Source organism: Pseudophryne corroboree, chromosome 11, assembly GCF_028390025.1.
Source record: "Pseudophryne corroboree isolate aPseCor3 chromosome 11, aPseCor3.hap2, whole genome shotgun sequence".
Classification (NCBI taxonomy): domain Eukaryota; kingdom Metazoa; phylum Chordata; class Amphibia; order Anura; family Myobatrachidae; genus Pseudophryne; species Pseudophryne corroboree.
Genome location: NC_086454.1, coordinates 192,220,850 through 192,236,272, shown reverse-complemented (window position 1 = coordinate 192,236,272; position 15,423 = coordinate 192,220,850). Strand labels below are relative to the sequence as shown.

Here is a 15,423-nt window from a genome sequence, read left to right as displayed (position 1 = left end):
ACGTCCTCTCCCTAACATTTCCAATGCACGAGTGAAAATGGCGGCGACGCGCGGCTGCTTATATAGATTCCGAATCTCGCGAGAATCCGACAGCGGGATGATGATGTTCGGGCGCGCTCGGGTTAACCGAGCCATACGGGAAAATCCGAGTATGCATCGGACCCGTGTAAAATGGGTGAAGTTCGGGGGGGTTCGGTTTCCGAGGAACCGAACCCGCTCATCACTAGTTATTACTAGAGATGAGCTGGTTTGGTTCTCAGAGAACTGAACCCTATCGAACTTCACTACTCGAGCCTGTATCCGAGCCCGGCTTGGGTTTTCCCACCTGACTCAGAAACCAGAACGAGGCAAAACGTCATCATCCCGCTGTCGGACTCTCGCAGGGTTTGGATTCTATATAAGGAGCCGTGTGTTGCCGCCATTTTCACTCCAGTCCTGAAGAGTGTAGTGAGAGGACGTGTCTCCATCCTCAGTGTCTGTGCGGGCGGAAAAGTGGGGTGGCGATTATAGTGCTGTCTTGTGCTGCTCAGTAAATTGTAGTGTCTTAGCTGCATCAGTGAGTCCAGTGACCAGTCACAGTGGTGGTGTCCTCTGCTGCCATATGTCCAGTGCTGTTGTATAATAAGTCCCTTACAGTGTTGCTGTGTTGTCCTGCATCAGACCAGTAATAGTGTACTGTGCATCAGTCAGTCCAGTGACCAGTCACAGTGGTGGTGTCCTCTGCTGCGATATGTCCAGTGCTGCTGTATAAGTCCCTTACAGTGTTGCTAGTTTGTCCTGCATCAGACCAGTGGTATTGTCCTGTGCATCAGTCTGTCCATTGACCAGTCACAGTGGTGGTGTCCTCTGCTGCCATATGTCCAGTGCTGCTGTATAAAAAGTCCCTTACAGTGTTGCTGTGTTGTCCTGCATCAGACCAGTGGTAGTGTCCTGTGCATCAGTCAGTCCAGTGACCAGTCACAGTGGTGGTGTCCTCTGCTGCCATATGTAAAGTGCTGCTGTATAATAAGCCCGTTACAGTGTCGCTGTGTTGTCCTGCATCAGACCAGTGGTAGTGTCCTGTGCTGTATATTATTTACTCCAAATAAATGTTATTAACATTTAATCCAAATATAATTTTTACAGGGTTTGCCCTGTGTGGTGTAGGGGTATGCTATCCTGTGCCGCATATTGTGTTATATAACTCCAGAAACATAATGGAGAACAAACATTTGGAGGCTAAAATAGGGAAAGATCAAGAACCACTTCCTCCTAGTGCTGAAGCTGCTGCCACTAGTCATGACATAGACAATGAAATGCCATCAACGTCGTCTGCCAAGGCAGATGCCCAATGTCATAGTAGAGGGCATGTCAAATCCAAAAAGCAAAAGTTCAGTAAAATGACCCAAGAAAATAAATTTAAATGGTCTGAGGAGAAATGTAAACTTGCCAATATGCCATTTACGACACGGAGTGGCAAGGAACGGCTAAGGCCCTGGCCTATGTTCATGACTAATGGTTCAGCTTCACATGACGATGAAAGCCCTCATACTCCCGCTAGAAAAATGAAAAGAGTTAAGCTGGCAAAAGCACAGCAAAGAACTGTACGTTCTGAGATGGTATCACAAATCCCCAAGAAGGGTTCAAGTGTGTCGGCGGTTGTGATGCCTGACCTTCCCAACACTGGACGGGAAGAGGTAGGTGGTTCCTTCCACTATTTTCATGCCCTCTGCAAGTGCTGGAAGGTGCACCCACAGTCCAGTTTCTGATTTTCAAATTGGAGATGTCACTGTTGAAGTACACCAGGATGAGGATATGGGTGTTGCTGGTGCTGAGGAGGAAGTTGACGAGGAGGATTCTGATGGTGATGTGGTTTGTTGAAATCAGGCACCGGGGGAGATAGTTGTTGTCTGTGGGATGAATAAGCCCATTGTGATGCCTGGGCAAACTACCAAAAAAGCAACCTCTTCGATGTGGATTTATTTCTCCACAAAGTCAGACAACAGGTGTCAAGCCGTGTGTTGCCTCTGTCAATCTATAATAAGTAGGGGTAAGGACGTTAACCACCTAGGAACATCCTCCCTCAAACGTCACCTGCAGCACATTCATCAGAAGTCAGTGTCAAGTTGTGAAACTTTGGGTAAGAGCGTAAGCAGTCCATTGACACCTATATCCCTTCTTCCTCTTGTACCCAAGCTCCTGCAAGCCACACCATCAACTCTTTCAATGTTAACTTCCTCCTCAGTCAGGAATGTCAGTAGTCCTGCAGGCCATGTCACTGGCAAGACTGAAGAGTCCTCTCCTAACCGGGATTCCTCCAGAGGATCCTTGAGTGGTACACCGAATGCTGCTGCCGCTGCTGTTGTTGCTGCTGGGAGTCAATCGACATGCCAGAGGGGAAGTCGGAAGACCACTTGTACTACTTCAACTAAGCAACTGACTGTCCAACAGTCCCTTGTGAGGAAGATGAAATATGACAGCAGTCATCCTGTTGCAAAGCGGATAACTGAGACCTTGACAGCTATGTTGGTGTTAGACGTGCGTCCGGTATCTGCCATTAGTTCACTGGGACTTTGAGAATTGTTTGAGGTAGTGTGTCCCCGGTACCAAATCCAATCTAGGTTCCACTTCACTAGTCAGGTGATACAGAGAATGTACAGAGATGTCAGAAAAAGAGTCACCAGTATCCTAAAAAATGCAGTTGTATCCACTGTCCTCTTAACCACAGACATGTTGACAAATGAAACAGGGCAGACTAAGAACTATATGACTGTGACAACCCACTGGGTAGATGTATTGCCTCCCGCAGCAAAAACAACAGCAGCAGCACCAGTAGCAGCATCTCGCAAATGCCATCTCGTTCCTAGGCAGGTTATGCTATGTATCACCTCTTTCCATAAGAGGCACACCGCTGACAACCTCTTACGGAAACTGAGGGACATCATCGCACAATTGCTTACCCCAATTAGACTCTCCCAGCGATTTGTGGTATCGGACAATGCCACCAATATTGTGTGTGCATTACATCTGGGCAAATTCCAGTACGTCCCATGTTGTTTGTGCCGCACACTTGTGTCGCTTAGCTTAGTCATACAGCTACCTCATTGCACCTCTTTTTCTTCTTTGCGTGATGTGCTGTTTGGGGCCTAGTTTTTTTAAGTGCCATCCTGTCTGCAACTGCAGTGCCACTCCTAGATAGGCCAGGTGTTTGTGCCGCACACTTGTGTTGCTTAGCTTAGGCATACAGCTACCTCATTGCACCTCTTTTTCTTCTTTGTATGATGTGCTGTTTGGGGCCTAGTTTTTTTAAGTGCCATCCTGTCTGCCATTGCAATGCCACTCCTAAATGGGCCAGGTGTTTGTGTTGCATACTTGTGTCGCTTAGCTTAGCCATCCAGCTTCCTAATTGCATCTCTTTTTCTTCTTTGCTTCATGTGCTGTTTGGGGCCTATTTTTTAAATCTGCCATCATGTCTGCCACTGGTGTTTGTGTTGCACACTTGTGTCACTTAGCTTAGTCATCCAGCCACCTCGGTGCAACCTTTTGGCCTAAAAAAATATTGTGAGGTGTGAGGTGTTCAGAATAGACTGGAAATGAATGTTATTGAGGTTAATAATACCATAGGATCAAATTTACCCTCAAATTCTGTGATTTTAGCTGTTTTTATGTTTTTTTCAAAAATCATCCAGATCCAAAACCAAAACACGAAAGGGTGGTTTTGGCAAAACCAGTCCAGATCCAAAACACGAGCATGGAATCAGAACCAAAACACGGAAAAAAATCGCCGCACAACTCTAGTTATTACTAAACCATTGAATTTTATGTTTTTTCCTTATTAGAGTTTTATTTTGACAAGTGAATCTGAATATCAGATCAGACGTGCGGTCTACAGAGAATAACCTGGAGTTGCTGTAAGTGTCCCTCTTCAGCTCCATGCCAGTACTGCCACCACAGCTGACCAACACTCAACTGCATTAGTGATTTCCTGTCAATACATTTTTGTGATGAGGGATATTTTATTGCAGCAATAAAAAAAGTCAGACATACTGGGGTAAATTTACTAAGATTCGTAATTTTCCGTTTGAGGTCAAAGTTCAATCACGAATGACATCGAAAGTGTAAATATGCAACTTTTTGAATTTAGTACGACTAATTTACTAAGCTGCCGTATTCTGCATTTTCGGTTTTACCGATATCGATGTCATTCGTTTTTTTAGGCAGTGTTTTACGTGAGTGACTTGTAAAACACTGCCGACTTTAATACAATGAATCTCGGCCGGATCTGAGAGATCCGTGCTGGGCTTCATTGTGCACTTTTTTTATTGAAAAAATCAGTGTTAAATTACAAAAAAAAAATGCGTGGGGTCCCCCCTCCTAAGCAAAACCAGCCTCGGGCTCTTTGAGCCGGTCCTGGTTGCAAAAATATGGGGGGAAAAATTATAGAGGTTCCCCCATATTTCAACAACCAGCACCGGGCTTGCGCCTGGACCTGGTTCCAAAAATACGGGGGACAAAAAGCGTAGGGGTCCCCCGTATTTCTGAAACCAGCACCGGGCTCCACTAGCCAGATACATAATGCCACAGCCGGGGGACACTTTTATATAGCTCCCGGCGGCCCTGGCATTACATAACCAACTAGTCACCCTTGGCCAGGGTACCCTGGAGGAGTGGGGACCCCTTCAATCAAGGGGTCCCCCCCCTCCAGCCACCCAAGGACCAGGGGTGAAGCCCGAGGCTGTCCCCCCCATCCATGGGCTGCGGATGGGAGGCTGATAGCCGTTGTGTAAAAAAATGAATATTGTTTTTAGTAGCAGTACTACAAGTCCCAGCAAGCCTCCCCCGCAAGCTGGTACTTGGAGAACCACAAGTACCAGCATGCGGAGGAAAACCGGGCCCACTGGTACCTGTAGTACTACTACTAAAAAAATACCCCAATAAAAACATAAGACACACACCTTGAAAGTATAACTTTAATACATACATACACACCTCCATATACACATACTTACCTTATGTTCACACGAGGGTCGGTCCTCTTCTCCATGTAGAATCCATGGTGTACCTGTGGAAAAAATTATACTCACAAAATCCAGTGTAGAAGCCTCTTCTTCTTTTAATCCAGTTGTAATCCAGGTACTTGTCAAAATAAAAAAACGGATACCAAACCTCGCACTGAAAGGGGCCCCATGTTTTCACATGGGACCCCTTTCCCCGAATGCCAGGAACCCCCTCGTTGTGGCATCTTCCTGATCGGCTGTGTGCTCCTGTACTGTATGACAGGCGGCACACGGCAGTGTTACAATGTAGCGCCTATGCGCTCCATTATAACCAATGGTGGGAACTTTGTGGTCAGCGGTTGACCGAAAGTAACCTCACCGCTGACCACAAAGTTCCCACCATTGGTTACAATGGAGCGCATAGGCGCTACATTGTAACACTGCCGTGTGTCGCCTGTCATACAGTACAGGAGCACACAGCCACTCAGGAGGGTGCCACAACGTGGCGCTCCCTGATTGGCTGAAGAAACCCTCTTAGACATAAGTCAGAGGGGGTTTCTGGCATTCGGGGAAAGGGGTCCCATGTGAAAACATGGGGCCCCTTTCTGTGCGAGGTCGGGTGTCCGTTTTTTTTATTTTGACAAGTACCTGGATTACAAATGGATTACAAGAAGAAGAGGCTTCTACACTGGAGTATGTGAGTATATTTTATCCACAGGTACACCATGGATTCTACATGGAGAAGAGGACCGACCCTCGTGTGAACATAAGGTAAGTATGTGTATATGGAGGTGTGGATGTATGTATTAAAGTTATACTTTCAAGGTGTGTGTCTTATGTTTTTATTGGGGTATTTTTTTAGTAGTAGTACTACAGGTACCAGCGGGCCCGTTTTTCCTCCGCATGCTGGTACTTGGGGTTCTCCAAGTACCAGCTTGCGGGGGAGGCTTGCTGGGACTTGTAGTACTGCTACTAAAAACAATATTCATTTTTTTACACAATGGCTATCAGCCTCCCATCCGCAGCCCTTGGATGGGGGGGACAGCCTCGGGCTTCACCCCTGGTCCTTGGGTGGCTGGAGGGGGGGGACCCCTTGATTGAAGGGGTCCCCACTACTCCAGGGTACCCCGGCCAGGGGTGACTAGTTGGTTATGTAATGCCAGGGCCGCCGGGAGCTATATAAAAGTGTCCCCCGGCTGTGGCATTATGTATCTGGCTAGTGGAGCCCGGTGCTGGTTTCAGAAATACGGGGGACCCCTACGCTTTTTGTCCCCCGTATTTTTGGAACCAGGACCAGGCGCAGAGCACGGTGCTGGTTGTTGAAATATGGGGGAACCGCTATCATTTTTCCCCCCATATTTTTGCAACCAGGACCGGCTCAAAGAGCCCGAGGCTGGTTTTGCTTAGGAGGGGGGACCCCACGCAATTTTTTTTCAAAAAATACACACTTTCCCATCCCCTTCCCACTGATAAACATGCACGGATCTCATGGATCCCTGCATGCCTATCCAAACACGGGATAAAAAAGCAGGTCTGTTTTTTTTTAGCACTTTTTCACGAATTGTATTTCTGCACGGCAGTGTTTGGCTATTGTCGGCAGTGTTTGTGATTTGCACTTTTTAGTAAATTACCGATTTCTACCAAATTGCAGGCGTATTTGACCGATGGTGTATTGATTCGTGATTTTTTCCTAGGACTTCCAAAATATTACGAATGCCCTCATCACTGCCGAGATTTTAGCTTAGTAAATTACCGAAATGACACTTTGCAGAAAAAACTGCATCTCGGTCAAAATCGGGACCTTAGTAAATATACCCCACTGTATCACAGCAAACTTAATATAGCCCCCTGTTCCCAACCAGTCACAGAGACAGGAACAGGCATAACTGATAAATTTGAAGAAAAATGGACATGACAGCATTGATAAAAGACATGAGGAATTGTAAATGCAGGAAACACCTAGTAGGATGATTGCGTGGTATGGTGGAAGAATCTCAGTGCCTCCAAACACAATATTTGGCCAATAATTCCCACTCCACTCTGGAGTGGCCAATAATTCCCACTCCAGCCCACCATACACACCCTTATGCCACCACATACAGCAAAATAGTATTATTTCTAAAAGGATATAATTAGCAAAGTAATAAGCCCAATTTATTTAAACATGCATAGTAATAAACCCAGGAATATGTACTATGTCCAATTATAAGCAAGAAGATTTGAATCCTAAGTAGTTTGTCTACCAAAATACCTTATGCTCTACCAGAAAGATGGCTTGTATAAGCCCAGCAAAATGTCCTGGAAAGCGTAGAAATAGGTAATGGATGTGATTGACAAAACCAATGTTAATAGATATCAGCGGTGTGTGATTGAGGTCATTCGATGCGATAAATAGCTTAGCCAAGGATTGGTTTATTAACCAGGTAGAACAGCAGGATGTAAGTCAATACAGTTTTAATGTAGCATAATTCAGGTGTCAGGATGCACGGCCAGCACTGGCGCCCTAATCGCCTACTACTTACACTGTGGGTGCGGGGCGGGGGGGGTGCCTGTTGGCTCCTGTGGGAGCAAGGCTCCAGCATCTGGAGTCTGGTGGTGTTGTTAGGCTGGTGTCCTGCCTGTCTCCTGCATGGGCGCCGCCATCTTTCCTCTGGTCATATGATGGCAGGGGCCAATGAAAGGCTATCCTCATTGACACTCCCTGCTGCTTCCTGCACAAGTATAGAAGGAGGTTCTTTACAAAAATTCAGGTCCTGTGCAACTAGTTACATTGTTAGTGTGACAAGTGACCCTGCATGTTGTCTCCTGTGCAGCTCTACCATGTCCAGTTAAACCCTTCAGCCGGTAACCAGTCCGGTCCTGCTTTAACCCTTCAGCCGGTAACCAGTCCGGACCAGTTTTCTTTATTTAATAGAAGTCACTAGAATAGTCTATCTTGTGTTGAATGAGGCTAACAAGTGTTGTATTTGATTATAGGTGTTTGGCATAACAATATTTATTATATTTAACTGGCCATTTACACTACACACACATTAGACAAACTTGCCTACAGTACAATGTTTTTTTTTCATCACATCCAAAGCTCAATTATGAGAAGGGGGAAGGACCCCAAAGAAACATTTGTTTTGAAATGTTAAAGAGACAAAAGAAAGCTAAAAAGAGATAGAAATGTATGCTTACATTGGTGCAAAAATGCAAATATATTGTGGCAATAGGAGCAGTGTGCTACAGAGGAACCAAGGGTGTTTAGCTGATAAAAAGGGGATTTAAGGGGGGTAGGGGGCGCTGGACTGCATACCCTAATATCAAATATAATAAGAGGTTCTACCATGCTGAGAATTATAGTGCCACACAGAAAAAAGCAGGCACACACTCTTAGAATACTAATAATCAGTATTTTAGTATATGAAATCCAGGGAAGTCACATATTTGGAGGAAAGAAAATACGTCTCTTGCCTGCTTAACTGACTTCAGTGTGTTTCTCCTCTGTAGCCTGGGGCTGCTGAAAGCATGTGATTAATCAACCAGAGCAGCTATGAGGAACTTTCTTAAGAAGGCAGGGTGGGCGTGTCACTTGTCTGTAGGGCTGGGAGGAAGAGAAGTAGTCTAACGTACAGTATAAAAAGCCTGTCTGGGGATTTAACCGTATGACTAATGCCAGAAAAGCTGGCCAACTGGGGATTAGGTCTCTGTTAGTGATAGGGTCATGAACATTTTTAGTATCATGGTTAATGGTCTGACATAATAAACTGTAGTGGAAAAGTCCAGAGTCAGTGTGTGCTTCTACTACATAGCTTCTTTATCACAAGTGGTTGTGAGAAATGGAATTCTAAGGTAAGCAAGATCCGCCTCCCAACACACAAAGAAGACAAAAAGGTGGAAATACTTATAATGTTTCTGAGCTGGCAGCAGCAGAATCAGCAGCAGCTGAAAAATGCAACAGTAGCAGGAATGAATGGCTGCTGCTGCTGCTGCTGCAATGATAGCAACAGCAGCCGGGACTTAAGGAGGAGTACAGACTTCAGGAAATGTCAGATGATGATGACATAGAAGCCTACTGCACCACCTTCAAGAAAATGGAAAATAGGGTGAAATGGCCACCAGAGGACTGGGTGAAAAGGCTAGCGCCATACTGGTGAGGCCCACCAGGTTTATATGGACCTCAAAGAGAGGAAGGTGTCTACTCGACCTTAAAGACAGTGATACTGGCTTATGTCAGCATTACTGGGCCAGGTCAAGCTCAACACGTCCATGATTGGCGTTTCTCCAAAGAAATTCTGGTAAGAACTCAGTTGGCCGCCTTATTCAAAATACATAGTAACATAGTATCTAAAGTTGAAAAAATACAATTTGTCCATCGAGTTCAACCTATTTGTGGTTTCCTATGCAGTATTAATTTTGGACTAATTTTGTCTGATGCTGATGTCAGCCGTTGTGTTTTATTTCTCTTTTTTTAAATAACTATAGTGCGTGACTACGCACCATAACCCTGGATGCGCTTATCCATTAGGTGTTTATCTAACCCATTCTTAAAGGTGTTGACTGAGTCCACCGTTACTACTCTCTCAGGCAGAGAATTCCATACACGTATTGTACTTACTGTGTAAAAACCTTTTTTTTTTTTCTTTGTTCGGAATTTCCTCTCCTCTAACCTAAGAGAGTGACCTCTGTGCTGATCTTACCAAAAACAGGCCCCACACAAGCTCTGTGTATTGCCCCTTTATATATTTGTAAATGTTGATCATGTCCCCTCTTAGTCTCCTCTTTTCCAGTGTAAACATGCCTAGCCTTGCAAGCCTTTCCTGGTATTCCAGCGTCTCAATACCCTTAATTAGTTTTGTCGCCTGCCTCTGCACCTTTTCTAGCTCCAGTATATACTTTTTGTAGTATGGTGCCCAAAATTGTACACAATATTCAAGATGTGGCCTTTCTAGTGATTTATATAATGGGAGTATAACACTCTCATCCCTTGCGTCAATTCCTCATTTTATCATCAATAGTTTTTATGGAATTTTTGTGGTGCAAAACAGGGGTACAGAAGGAAAAAAGGGGGGGGAGATAGGTACATGAATACAGGAGACAACATAATGGCAAACATGTACAAACAGTTCAAAGTCAATCAAACAAGTACATCAAAGAACTTGCAGTAAACCTAAAATAATGGAAGATGGTAAAAAAGGAGAAGAAAAACAGAAGAAAAAGGGAGAAAAAGGCGGCAATTGGCATATTATATATACAGCACTAGAGAGAAGACCATCTCAGTCTTACGGAGGGGGGGGGACCTCATCAGCCGAGAGGTCAGGAGAATGCAAGTCTGAGGAAGAGGAACGTAGTATCAGTGTAGCGCCCTCACCTTCCGTGATAAACAGATGCCAGGGCATCCAACGGACCAGAGGGGATTTAGCGGAGAAGGAGTATGGGATGTGTTCAGTCTCCATCAAAAAGTGCAGCTGTATTTTGTGTATAACCTTCAACAGGGGAGTTGATGTGGGTTGCTTCCAGTTTTGGGCTAAGGCCGCACGTGCAGCGAGGCAGATATGTCCTAAAACATAATGTAAATGGGCACCCACGGATCGCGGGTATACATTCAATAAAGCTATAAGGGGGGAAGGGGACAAATCAAGATTCAGAACTTTATTGATAAGCCCAAATACCTCCACCCAGTACACTTGAATATAGGAACATGTCCAAAAAATATGAAAGAGGTGGCCCACCTCTCCGCAGAGACGCCAACAAAACTTCGAACATGCAGGCTAAATCGTATGCAACCTATCAGATGTGAGGTATAATCTATGTAGTAACTTGACATGCATTTCGTAGTGATTCAGACATTTAGACATAGTAAAAGACGACAAAAAGATGTGCTGCCATTGGGAATCATGGAGAGTACAGCCAATATCCGTCTCCCACCTGATTTGGGCTCTGGATTTAGAAACGGGGATCAGTGACAGTAATGCTCTATACCATAAGGAAATTTCCCCCTTAGAAGTAACAGTAAAAAGTCGGCCTATGGCATGTGCAATAACAGGCGGTGGTGGAGTGAGAGTAAGGTGGAGGCTATTCCACCAGTGCTGGATTTGGTAGTATCGAAGCCTCTCAGAGTTAGGCAAAGAGAAGCGTCTCTGAATATCAGAAAAGGAGGCGAGCACAGACCCATTAAACAAATCTCCCAGGACCCCCATCCCTCTTGAACTCCAGTTTGCCAGATTAAGATTAGGGACTAGGGCGGCCACCGCTCGTAATGATACTAAGGACATATTATGATAAGAGGGGGACATGGACATAGTCAACCTGTCCCAGGCCTGTAGCGTGGCTCGGGTAGAGGGAAGGAGGTTTAAGCCCTGTGGGCGCAGGGATTTGGGCAGCCAGAAGAGATCTTTCAGGGGGAAACGGGGACAAGCCGTCTCCTCCAGACACGTCCACCCCGGACGCATATCACTACAGAATTCCTTAATCTGAGCCAAAAGGCAGGCTTCCTGGTACAGTAAAAGATTAGGCATAGCCAGGCCGCCGGCACTCCTCGGCAGAGACATACTCGCGCGAGAGAGTTTAGGCGGGCGCGAAGACCATATATAATTGGTAAGAATTGCAGTGGCCTTATCTAGATATTTCTTTAGGAAGATAAAAGGGATAGTACGGAACAGGAACATTAATTTGGGGAGCAACGACATTTTAAAAGTGGCCAGACGCCCCAGCCACGAAATTTCATAATTGAGCCATGATTTGGTGAACAGCTGAAGGGAGGACAACAGAGAGGGAAGATTAACCTCAAAAACAGAAGAGGTAGACGGGGGGTTGAAAATACCTAAATATCGTATCGAGGATGTTTGCCAATTGTAAGGGTACTTAGCGCGTAAGAGGGTCAAGGAATGGGTGAGATTAATAGGCAAAGCATCGGTCTTAGAGGCGTTTAATTTATAATAGGATGCTGCAGAGTACATATCTAAAGTATTGTGTAAATGAGGGAGTGTAGTGCAAGGGTCAGTTACAAATAAAAGAACATCGTCCGCGAACAGACAGAGCTTGTGAAGCGAGGAGCCTAATCGCAGTCCAGGGAACTGCTGGTCCGCTCGGAACTTAGCTGCCAAAGGCTCAATGGCCAGGACAAAAATGAGAGGGGAGAGAGGACAGCCCTGGCGGGTGCCATTGGAGATTGGAAAAGAGGAGGATAAAAAACCATTACTAAAGACCCGGGCCGACAGGGAGCTATACAAGGCTAATATCGAAGAAAGGATGCGGTCGCGCAGGCCAAATTTTAATAGAATGTCTCGCATGTAAGACCAGTTTAAGCGGTCAAAGGCCTTTTCTGCATCCAAAGACAGCAGAAGAAGACCATGCTTAGGGGACAAGGAATCTGCAAGGTTAAAAACCCTGCGTGTATTATCAGATGCTTGTCTTCCCGGGATAAAGCCGACCTGATCCGGATGTATCAGGGAGGGGAGTAGGGCATTCAAACGAGAGGCTATTAATTTAGCATATATTTTAATGTCCCCATTCAATAGCGCAATGGGACGATAATTTTGACAAGAGGTCAAATCTTTGCCTGGTTTGGGGATTGTGACAATACGCGCCTCGAGCATCTCCTCAGGGAGGGTACCACGAGAGGTAACGTCATTGTAAACTGTCACTAGAGAGGGAGCTAGGAGGTCTTGGAGCGAAACATAGAAGTCATTAATAAAGCCATCGGGGCCCGGCGCCTTACCCCGGGGTAGGGACTTGATCACCTGCAGGATTTCCGATAAGGACCAAGGGGCATTCATTAATGCTAATTGATCATCTGAAATAGTTGGGAGGCTTATATCAGCTAAGAAGGAGTTGATAGAAGAGGGAGTGGGCTGAGGGGTAGAGGGATCAGTCGAGAGATTATAAAGTTGGGAGTAGAAGTTGGCAAACTGATTCGATATCTCCCTCGGGTTAGAAATTTTGGCGCCTGCGGGGGACACAATAAGCCTGATTCTATTCCGAGCGTGCTGCGCTCTGAGCTTGCGGGCAAGCATTTTCCCTGGCCTGTTCCCCGCTAGATAAAATTTCTGACGCATCCTATTTAGTGAGGCCTGGGTGCGCGCCATAAGTAATTTCTGGAGTTGGGACCTAGTGTCGGCTAGCTCCCTCTGTAGGGTTTTCGTAGGCCTAGATTGATTTTTGTCCTCTAAGTCCTTCAACTTAAGCTCCAAATCGGCCTGGCGTTGTCGATTAAGTTTTTTAAGCTGCGCTCCTGCCTGAATTGCTGCCCCCCTGATAACGGCCTTAAGTGCGCACTAAAAGTTCAGGGTGGATGTGTCCGAAGGGGAATTAAATTCCATATAGGACGAGATACTGTCAACTATGATTTTTTTTTGAGACTGGATTAGACAGCAAGTGAGGAGAGAGTCTCCAAGGGTGGGGGGGAGAATGCTGGCTAGTAACATCCCATTTAAGAGTCAGGGGGGCGTGGTCTGACCAAGTTATAGGGAGGATGTCCATGGATCTGGCAAACTGAAGGGTCCATTTATCTGAGAACATAAAATCAATACGGGAGTACGAGTTGTGGACTGGGGAATAGTAAGTGTACTCCCGACCAGTGGGGTTTTGCATTCGCCAAATATCATAGAGGTCAAATTCAGCTAAGAGATTACGAAAGGCTGAGGAGGGGGCGTTGGGGGAGGCTGAAGAGGAGGGAGAGGGCCTGGGAGACCTGTCCAATTTAGGGTTAAGGACTAAATTAAAATCCCCCGTGAGAAGAAGGGAGCCCTTACGGATCTTCTGAATGGCCACACACAACTTACGGATAAAAGCGACTTGGTTTGAATTCGGGGCATAAGCTGAGACTAGAGTAACCGGCCTATCGTTTAAAAGGCCGCTCAATATGAGATACCGGCCATTTTTATCGGCTATCTGAGAATGCAAAGTAAAGGAGATGGAATTCCTAAACAGTATGGCCACACCGTTCCTCTTAAAGGGGCCATTAGCAAAATAACCCAAAGGGAATCTGCGGTCTTTAAAAATAGGGGGCGCTGCAGATGAAAAGTGTGTCTCCTGCAACGTGACAATATCCGCTTTAAACCTAGCAAAATAACCCAAAGCTAGCCTTCTCTTATTAGGGGAGTTCAGCCACTTAACATTCATGGATAGTACCTGAACCATCGGGGCAAACTAATGGATGTTGTGGGCAGTGAATGACCTTGACACATACACAGATAAACTTGTCTCGAACAGTGAATACCTACATCATAATATAGGGGGTGGGGAGGAAAAGGAAGGACAATGGGAGGGAAAAGGAAAGGAACAAACCAAAATGACCCAGTACATCGGGTCGGCATAACTACTGCAAGGAAAACAAAAAAAAATGCAGTAATGTATTACCAGGGGGGAACATGTGGCCTAGCGCCACCACCCTTGAACCTGAACAGGAAGAGAGGATATAAAAAAAAAATAGAAAGCAGGAACAAATATGCCTACCAACAGTACAAATTAGAACAGAAAACAGATACATATAGTCTAAGATATAAACAAGGAGATGAGACTCCATTAGCACAACTACGAGCAGGACAACTTACGTGAACTCAACATGGAGAATGACTGAGTCCCTTCTATGACAGCAGTACAGGACAAAGTTCAAAGTGAAAGCCAAAGCTGAAGGAGTCGACATCAGGCTGTGGACCATTCCGATTGAAGAGTTGGCTGCTTCTTGGATCCAGGAGGCAGCGTGACAGAGATATCCCACTCCGCCAGCAATTTGACTCCAGCCTCCAATGAAGTCAATGTGTAGAACTTGTTTTCATACGAGATGACGAGCTTCACCGGAAAACCCCATCTATAAGTGATGTCTTGATCGCAAAGTGCCAAAGTTATAGGAAGGAATGATCGTCGTTTGGCCAAAGTCAAGGCAGAGAAATCCGGAAAAAGTTGTAATCCGCCAAGCACATCCGATTCGGAGTCACCCGCCTCCCTAGCCGCTTTCAGGATGCGTTCTTTAGTTGTGAAAAAATGCACTCTCATGAGCGTATCTCTCGGGAGTGAGGGAGCAACAGAGCGTGGTTTAGGCAGTCTTTGAATCCTGTCTATAAGCAGCTCTCTGGTGTCGGCTCCAGGCAGAAGTTTCCGGAACAGCGCGGTAGCATAATCCTCCAACTCGGAATTTCGCACTGAGTCTGGAATGCCTCGGATCTTTATATTATTGCACCGGGATGTGTCCTCTATATCTGCAATCTTGAGTTTAAACGCCTCAAGGTCATTTTGCTGCTGATCATGGGCCGCTATAATGTCATTATGGAACGAGACCAGTTCCTCTACTTTCCGTTCTAAATGGTCCGTACGGTCTCCTATAGCGTGCAGCTCCGTCTTAACTTCCCGAACAGCGGCCGTGAGATCTTGAGTCAACTCAGACTTGAACACTGAAAGGGCCTGGTACAGAGTTTTGACCGTGAGAGGGGCATCAGAGTCAGGGTCAAACCCCGGCATAGAGACA

General features: G+C 45.7%; 1 long non-coding RNA gene across 1 annotated transcript in view; it reads left to right on the top strand.

Moving 5' to 3' along the window:
- The window catches only part of LOC134970098 (uncharacterized), a 37,684-nt gene that overhangs the window by 8,338 nt on the left and 13,923 nt on the right, over window positions 1-15,423 (top strand). The window contains exon 2 of the long non-coding RNA XR_010189659.1: window positions 3,819-3,890. This is a non-coding gene — a long non-coding RNA (uncharacterized LOC134970098). The remainder of the gene's footprint in view (window positions 1-3,818; window positions 3,891-15,423) is intronic.